Genomic DNA, 9,616 nt, shown 5'->3' with positions numbered 1-9,616 from the left:
CCAGGAAGACCTGAAATCAAATACAGTGGTGGCAAGTTATTAGCTTTGTGACCCTGGGCAAGTCACCTAACTTGCTGCCTGTTACCTTGTAATGCCAAGCTCTGAAATGGGGATAATAGCACCTATTTCCCAGGATTGTTGTGAAGATTAAATGAGATGATATTTGTAAAGTACTTAGCACAGTGCTGGGACTTAATGCTCTTTTTGTTTTTGTTTTTGTTTTTCCTTTGAACCCCTAGTGCTTAGCACAGTGCCTTGTAAGTCAATAAACAATTATCTTTTTTTTTTTGAGGCAGGAAGACAAAGCAGTTGGGGTTAAGTGACTTGCCCAAGGTCACACAGCTAGTAAGTGTTAAGTGTCTGAGGCTTATTTGAACTCAGATCCTCCTGAGTCCAGGGCCCAGTGTTCTATTCACTGGACCACCTAGGTGCCCCTCAACAAGCATTTATTAAGTTTTCTATGTGGTAGGCATCATACTCAGTTCTGAGGATACAACAAAAGACAAAAACACAGTTCCTGACTTCAAGTAGTTCACATTCTGTTGGGAGAGAGAATATGCAAACAATACACATGCAAAATATATACAGTGTAAATGGGAGATAATCCTGGCACACAGTAAGTACTTAATAAATGCTTGTTGATAATAATAGCTAGCATTTATATAACACTTTAAGGTTTGCAAATATTATTTCATTTTATCCTCACACCCACCCGATAGGTGCTATTCTTATTGCCATTTTTTCGACAGGGAAACTAAGTCTGAAAGAAGTTAAATGACTTGCCCAAGGTCACACACCTAGAATCTAATTCAGAATTTCAATTCAGGTCTTCCTGATTCCAAGTCCAGTGATCTATCCATTTTGTCACCCAGCTGTCTGTTGACTAATAACAAAATGCAATGGAGCCAGTAAATATCAACTACTCTCTTAACATCTGTCCAATCTATTTATAACAGTTAATATCTTCCCAAAGAGATTGTAATGATCATCTTATATATCTCTGAAGAGTTATCTTTTTTAATCCACGGGCCCCCTTCCCCACCCTACACCCCAAAACCTCCACATCCCCCTAAAATATATTCTTATTATCAACTCAGGTCAATTGATCTCTTGACTTTTATAAGTTGGACAGGCTGAGAAATCCAACTCCTTCCTACCAAGCCCAGTCCCTCCCTCTGGCCCTGGGTGGCCAGGAGGGGTCATGTTCACTGTCCCAGCGCGCAGTCTCCAGGCTCCCTTCTTCAGAGTGACAGGAAAGGGTCACACTAGAAATCGCTGCGGCTGGGGCTTGTCAGGTGCCTGTTGGCAGCTCGGTGGGATTTTTCCTTGTTCTTTCTTTCCCTCTGTTTCTCTCTTTCCCCCTTTCCCTCTGTCTCTCTCATTCTACCCTCAGGTTGCCTACCAAGAAGAGCTCAGTACAGAGGCTTCATTTTGGATTTCTGGGCCAGTATTGGGTAAGAACTGGGGTTGCCCTCTTAGCAGGTCTGCCTCTTGTGTTCTGGGTGTGTGCCTAGTTGGGGTTAGGACATACAAAGAAGTTTCATGTTTTATTTTTTGTTTTAATCCTGTAGAGGAGAGACTACAGCTGGTGCAAATTAGCCATGTCCAAGATCTTAAGCCGAAGTTCAAACTAGGGAATTGTTTCATGTAAAGTAGCAGGGAAAAGAAAATTTTCGGAAAACATGAAAGGGGTTGAAACCTAACTTGGTTGTTATTTGAAGGATCACAACTAATTTTGATAGCATGGGGGGGGGGGAGAAAGGATGGTATTTTAGGGTATTTTTTTCAAATCCCACGTTTTCCATCTAGTTTGAAGTTCCCATATTTGATCATGGAGAATTTTTCTTCATGGCTTAGTAGAGAGGAAAATATATTACCCACAAAGTGTAGACTCCTTGCCTCTATTTAGCACAAAACAGATTATATTTAATATATATATATATAGCTATCTCAGAATGCAACCAATAGAATACCACAGGACTCACGCTTTAGATGACTGTCAAAAGCATCTTTATCAGCATGGACAACAACCCAACTCCTTCACTCAGCATTTATAAAACATATTGTCTTTGAATTATCATATTGTCTTGTGTCTATGTAGGTTCTTTAATCTAAATTTCAAAGAGGTACATTAGACATGTAAGAAGCAAATGCACCTTAAACCGGACCTAACTTAAAATGGCAAGCTGGGCCAGGCCCCTCCTTTCTGTTACTATTCCTGGAGCTAACTCTGATAGGCTTCAACAGATGCAGCCATTGGAATGTGGAAGGGAGGGGGCAGAGGGAGCAGCTGATTCACCTCTCCAGCTATAAGACATTTTGGACACCCAGCTAACTCAGCTTGGGAATGACACTGATGCTTTAGAACACATGGCTTTATATCTTGCCCTGACTGGAGTCCTATCCCCAGGGGTCCTCCCCTTCCTTCTTTTCCCCCTTTCCCTCCCAAAAAAGCCTAAAGGTAAACTAACAATCCTCTCTAATAATGACTTGAAATAAATGCAGGCATGTGAGTATATGCAAAATAATATAATGGACAGTAAGCTGTTCAGGAAACCCTAGGTTCAAATCCTGCCTTGGATCCCTACTGGCTGTGTGACCCCAGCAAGTCATTCAGTTCAGTGCTCTAGCAAGTCCCTAAGGCTCTGAATGAATTGGAGAAAAGGTATTAACTTGCATTGGTCTCAGAGGGAGTTTCCTCGAATGGGAGTTCCTTATCTCAATGAAATCACAGACCTAGTCTCTCTCCTAAAAGAGACACAGAGAGAGCACGTGTTTTTTTTTTTTTTTCATTTCATTTGACTCAAATGCCAGAACACAAATACAGAACAGAGAAAAGAAAAAAAAATATCGTAAACTTAAATATTTTTTTCTTTTAAACAGAAAGGACAGTTTTGTTGTTGTTCAGTCCTTTCAGTCATGTCCAACTCTTCATACCTCTATTTGGGGTTTTCTTGGCAAAGATACTGGAGTGGTTCACCTTTTCCTTCTTCAGCTCATTGTATAGGTGAGGAAACTAAGGCAAACAAGGTTAAGTGACTTGCCCAGAGTCACACAACTAGTAAGTGTCTGAGGCCAGATTTGAACTCAGGAAGATAAGTCTTCTTGACTCCAGGCCTAGCCCTCTATTCACTTTGCCACCTACCTGCCCCACAAAGATACATAGAAACATAGACAGACAGATCTATTACAAAAGCCTTAGTACTATTAAAGCTTAAAACTGCTCTAATACTTTTGGGACACCTTATATACACAGGTATATATGTGAAACATCATAGTGTAGTGAATAGAGGGCTGACCTAAGAGTCAGGAAGAGCTGGGTTCAGGTCCCACCTCTCCAGCTTATTGTTTATACGATGCTAGGCAAATCATTCAACTTCTCAATGCCCTCCCAGGCAGCTAAAGACTAAATTTTAGAAAAGTTGCAGATCTGCATAAGTAAGAGGAGTTTCTTCATTTCCAAAACTGATGAAATCACAGACTGTTAGGATCCTCCATCTTGGGTTGGAAGAAATCTTAAAACACCATCTAGTCCAACCTGGCACATATTAAGTACTAAATAAATGCTTGTTTATTGATTGGCAAGGAAATCGAGACTCACAGAGAGTGGGATTTGGCAGTAACCTAGCTAATTTCAGACACTTCCAAAAGGCACCATGTGTCGCTAGAATTATGATAATACTAGGAGCTGTTACCAGAAATGTGTTTAAAGAGGGAAGCTATAACATGCGTAGTGGCTACACTCTGATAAAATCATCTTGGCTAAACCAGGTTGAGGGTAACCAAACAGGCCTCAAACCCATTATCAAGTCAGAGAGATGTCTACCCCAAGCATGCTAAGACTTTCCCTGGTGGAACGGGTGAATGAGAACAACTTGTTCCAGTGGCCATTAAGGGCTATGGATCACTTAAAGCTCAGTCAGTGATCAAAGACACCAAGGTCACCCACTGTATCCTGGGCCATCGCCAGTAGTCTTGCCTTTTGCCTTGCCACTGGACTCCCATGACTCTGGAAAAGTGAAGCTGATAACTTCGTGCAATTCCACCTCACTTAAATTCAATTCAAGGACAAGTCAACACATCATCCCGTGATGTCATTGGTCCTCTTCGAAAATGAAGGACGAGCAACCACAAAGAGAGAGCAATTTGACTTAGGCGGGATATAGGGATACTGGCCATTCTTTTAGTTATGAAAACTGAAATGTTTTCGTTTTGTTCCTGGCAAGATGATTCTCTAGGACTACTAAATCATACTTATGGTAACGCCCTTCAATTTGACATCCCATGGATACTAGCAGCTCACACTTTAAAAGATTAGCAAAGCAAAAATGCCTTCCCTTCACTGGACCTCAGGTACCTCACCTGTAAAGCGATCGAGTTAAACTCAAGGATCTCTCAGGTCCCTTCCAGTTCCTAAATCCTTAGATTCTATTTTCCTTGTAACAAATCTGAGATCCATAACACGTCTCTTATTATCATCATTTTATTTCTCTTCCGTAAAATATCTGAAGTTCATGAGTATGTAGGTGTTTTCTCCACTAGTACAGATAGCAATCTCTCCATGACTTAATAGATGATCTTCATGATGTGTTGTGGCAAATTGAGAGAGAGAGAGACAGAGAGAGAAAGAGAGAGAGAGAGAGAGACAGAGAGAGAGAGAGAGAGAGAGAGACAGACAGACAGACAGACAGACAGACAGACAGACAGACAGAGAGAGGAGAGAGAGAGAGACAGAGAGAGAGAAGAGGAAGAGAAAGAGAGACAGGAAGAGAGGAGAGAGGAGAGAGGAGAGAGGAGAAGGAGAGAGGAGAGAGGAGAGAAGAGAGAGGAGAGAGAGAGAGAATGAATCACTTTGAGACCAATCTTTTTGGGACCTGTTTCTCCCAACTTGGGCTGGTCCTCTGTCTGGCCAGTCATGGTAATATGTCAGTCTAAGCCTTTTCGGGGAGGGATGCAGAAGAGATTGCATTTCCTCCATATCTTACCCAGAATGCAAGTGCAGCTCAAGGCCCAGTCCTACTACTGATCAGCACAGGAGTTTTAATCTGCTCTGTTTACTGCCTGAACCAGTTCCATGTTCCTTGGTCAGCATGATGGCCTCCACTCCCAGAGACTCACCATAGTTGTGATGGACTTAGTATGGAGACCTGATCGGTTTTAACCCTACTGCAGGTCAGAGGTCCCGAACTTCAGTGATCCAATAACTTCAGCCTCCCCATCAGCAGGGTCTATCAGTCTGGGCCACCAGCCCCAAATTTTCTGAACCTTTTTCTGCTCTGGATCTCCTCGCTAAGTTCATCTTAAGCCCATTTATGGTTTCGTATATATATATATGTGTATATATATATATATATATTAACTGCTCCTCAAAGAAATACTTTCTTTTATTTATTTGTCTAAGGACAGGCTTCTTTAACATTTACGGTGTTCTCTTAATCTTATATTCTGAGATCTAGATAAAAGGTTCATTTACCTTACCTATATCCTTCCTGATATTATAGACTTTGGTGACAATCCTCTCACTCTCTAGCACTGCATATTCAAGAGGCTTAATCTCTTTAAATGAGTGGAGGAAATATTTCATCTGAGGGATAACTTGCTGTATCAAATTACATCTAGGACACAGGTGCTAGAATAAATTCAATCTCAGTGATTTATCTTTGGGAGTTCGTTGGGAAAAGACAATAAATTATAGTCAGTGATCAAACCAAGTAATCTGAACAATGTGAAAATATATGAAAAGTCATGCCCTTCATTGTGATTTCTAATATATTGTGATGCTAATAGAGCCATAAATGTTAGAAACAAAGCCAAAATGTCTATATGACCTAGAGCAGGGATTTTTTATCTTTTTGTGTACCATGGACTCCCTTTGGTCTGTGTGGGGAAACCTAGGCATCGCTTCTCAAAATAACACTTTCAAATGTATAAAAATAAAATAAATTATAAAATATTATGAATATTTAAATACACATAAATAATAGAAAATAATTTGTAAAGGAAACCAATTATACTGACAAATATTTGTCAAAAAATTTTTTTAAATAAATTGATGGACACCCCCTTCCCCTCCAGTAACAACCCTCCATCTAGAGTGAATTTGGCTTATGGGCTATGAAGCAAAAATTTGCCAGGTGAAATGATGTCTCTTCTACCCCATTTCTGCCCAGGGTCTAGGAGGTACTAATTTAGGGATCATGGTGTTAGAGCTGGAAGGATTCCTCGTGGTCATCTAGGCCTACCTGCTCATTTTATAGATGAGCCCAAGGAGCCAGAACCAGAATTTAAGTCCAAAACCAGGATTCTTTCTACTGAATCCACATTTCCTTTCAAAGACCTTAAGCACTGAATAAATTAAAGAGTTTATGTAAATGTAGAGATTTTATTGAGTCCAGCCCTTTTATCTTACAATTGGGAAAACTGAAGATCAGAAATGGAAGGTCATACCAGCTAAATTTAGGAGCTAGGACTAAGGCTCAAATCTTTTTCTCTACCATATTACATTCCCAGTGGTATAACTGGTGAAGCAGATAAGAGAGAAATTACATACAGTCACAAATCTGTGAAGAAAAGCACTTTGTGTGCACAGGTATGGAGCGGCCCTTCATCACAGAACTGTTTTCTGTCTAAACCCTGTTCTGGTAGCCCAGATCTGCCTGTGTTGGAGTTGCTCCACAAACAACTAGGAATCTTTGATACACATCTACAAACAGCAGTTGTTGCTGCTATAAAGACTCCCTTTACCACATTTTCTTACCACTTTTGGAGGTATGTAATAAATGTGGGCAGCTAGGTGGTGCAGTGGATAGAGTGAGGGGCCTGGGACCAGGAAGGCTCATCTTCCTGAGTTCAAAACTGATCTCATTTATTAACTGTATGAATCTGGGCAAGTCACTTAACCCTCTTTGCCTCAGTTTCCTCATCTGTAAAATGAGCTGGAGAAGGAAATGGTAAATCACTCCAGTATCTTTGCCAAGAAAACCCTAAATAGGGTCTCAAAGAGTCAGACAATTGAAAGGAATGAAAACCAATAAATATGGATGGTTCAAAGTCATAGTAAGGTATTTATTATAAGGATCTGGTTCTTTAAAAATAACACTGAGGGGACTGAGCCTGTAGCTTCATTGGTAGAGGAAGTTCCCAGTTGCAAGGTGATCTTAGTGAGTTACCTGGATCACCAAGAAGTTAGAGGATTTAACCAGAGTCACACAGCTAATATTGTGTCACAGGTCAGACCTGAACCCAGGTCTTCCTGACTCCAATGCACACTACCCTACTTCTCTTTTAATTAAGTTATTTTATGTTATAAATGATATAATTTCAATATAAACATAGTAACCTTAAAATGACATGAAATAAGAAATAAAATCCTACATGATAATAGTTGACATGTCCCTAGCACTTCATGTGAACCCTACAACAGCCATATGAGGTAAGGATAGGCCTTATTATGCCCATTTTTCAGATGAGGAAACTGAGACCCAGACAAATAAAATTCTACATGACATCTTAATAGCTTCAAATGTATATTATCATCGTCAAGCCTTACATCAACCCTGAAAGACAGTATCTATAGGTGCTATTATCCCCATTTACTGATGAAGAGACGGAGGATCAGACCAAACAAAATAAGGAATAAAAACCCACATAGTTCACATTTATGTAGCACTGAATATACATGATCTCATTTGAGATACTTGGATAGAGAAATGACTTTTCTAAAGTTACACAGCTATTAAATATCAAAGACAGGGATATTTTAGTTATTTTAATTAGAATTTATATAGCACTTTAAGGTTTACAAAGCCCTTTACAAACAATATCTGTTTTTTTTTTTTCACAACAACCCTAGAAGGCAGGTGCTTTTATTATCCCCATTTTACAAATGAGGAAAATGAAGCAGACATAGGTTAAGTGACTTGCCCAGGGTCATACAGCTAGGACATGTCTGAGGCTGGAAATTTGAACTTAGGTCTTCCTGACTTCAGGTTCAAACCTTAGTCTGAACCCAGATTTTTCCCTTCCCAAGTCTAGTACTTAAACTATTATGCCAGACTGCCTCTCAATCTTACAAACTTCAAAGTATTTACAACTTGTTAAAGGGAAAAATATGCATGGAAGCTTTAAAAATATCCCATTTGTTTTTGCATTCTGTTCCCATATCTTTTTTTTTTAAATACACTTTGGCAGTTGCTGTTACCATTAGGAGTCTGAGCCCAAACACTGGGTGCACACTTCAGGAGCCTTCCTGAGGGCAAAAGAGAATCCCACTCCTCTTATGCTTTAGAAAATGGGCTTCTAGAGGCAACTAGGTGGTGCAGTGAATAGAACACTGGCCCTGGAGTCAGGAGGACCTGAGTTCAAATCCAGTCTCAGACAATTGACACATTTACTAGCTGTGTGACCTTGGGCAAGTCACTTAACCCCAATTGCCCTGCCTTCCTCCCTCCAAAAAGACAAAAAAAAAAAAAGACAATGTGTTTCTGGTCATTGATAATCTGACCCTTCAATCCTTCCCTTTTTAAAAGTTTTATTGATACCTGATGACTACAGACATTTCCCAATATGCATATGCTATTCCCTGCACTGATACCTCCCTCCTAGCAAAAAAAAAAAAGTAAGCAAAAATGACCACAGCTGATAGAGTATTCAATATTCCATTCCCATAGATACGCACCTCTCTACCCAGAGGAAGGAAATATGATGAATAACGAATTCAAGAGACATAGTTTCTGAGTAATTAATCATTTTATTAATTATTGCTAGTGGATAAAATAAAAGGGTCATTTGACCATCTCTCTTAAACCAAAGACCCCTCATAGAACATTTAATACTTAAATGGCCTCAGAAGAGTGGATATTCCTGAAGGTGGAAATCAACTCTGACTGGTTAACAAGTAATAAGAGATTGAACTTTATAATGAGAGATGAGCTTCTTCTAATGAAAGGTTAGAGTCTTGGTCAAAGGGACTTATCATACCACCACATTTAGGGTAATCTATACAAAAGAGGGAATTCCCTTCCACCCAGACCTATCTGACTAAAACACAATGAACCAGAATCCAACAGTTCACCTAAACTAGAATTTCTTTACCTTTTGTTTAGATCTGAGTTTTCCCATTTAATCTTATCATCAGCCCTGCCCTTCAAAGGCCAGCTGGATAAGCTACCCGGGCTGATTTCTGAATGAGGAAATAAGAAGGGGAAAAAACCTTAGTCCAAATTCAATAATTGGTTATCAATATAAGAGAGAAATGATTATTTCTCTCAGAAGTATACATGATCTTCACTTCTATGGTTGCAACCAAGAGTGGTCATTGAAATTCATCTGAGTTTGCCTGCTTTTTTTGTATTGTTTTCACTTACATTATTGTAGTCTTCTTTTCTTCCTTCCTTCCTTCCTTCCTTCCTTCCTTCCTTCCTTCCTTCCTTCCTTCCTTCCTTCCTTCCTTCCTTCTTTCCTTCCTTCTTTCCTTCCTTCCTCTCTTTCTTTCCTTTCTTTCTCTCTCTCCCTCTCTCTCCTTCTCTTTCTCTCTCTTTCTTTCTCTCTTTCTTTCTTTCCTTCTTTCTTTCCTTCTTTCTTTCCTTCTTTCTTTCTTTCCTTCTTTCCTTCTTTC

The 9,616-nt window shown here is 39.7% G+C and overlaps 1 protein-coding gene across 2 annotated transcripts in view; it reads left to right on the top strand.

Annotated features, from left to right (window-relative positions):
• The first annotated feature begins 1,198 nt into the window (after positions 1 to 1,198).
• Positions 1,199 to 9,616, top strand: part of KLHL31 (kelch like family member 31) — a 31,005-nt gene continuing 22,587 nt past the window's right edge. The window contains exon 1 of one of the 2 annotated variants that reach the window (XM_069070629.1): positions 1,199 to 1,454. The gene's annotated coding sequence lies outside the window, so the exon portion shown is untranslated. The remainder of the gene's footprint in view (positions 1,455 to 9,616) is intronic. The other variant, XM_069070631.1, reaches the window with a different exon arrangement.

Source organism: Petaurus breviceps, unplaced genomic scaffold (assembly GCF_028583685.1).
Source record: "Petaurus breviceps papuanus isolate PSGF00001 unplaced genomic scaffold, PetGlider_PUasm1.0 90822, whole genome shotgun sequence".
Lineage (NCBI taxonomy): Eukaryota > Metazoa > Chordata > Mammalia > Diprotodontia > Petauridae > Petaurus > Petaurus breviceps.
The sequence above is the reverse complement of the archived record's forward strand: the minus strand, read 5'-3'. Positions and strand labels throughout refer to the sequence as shown.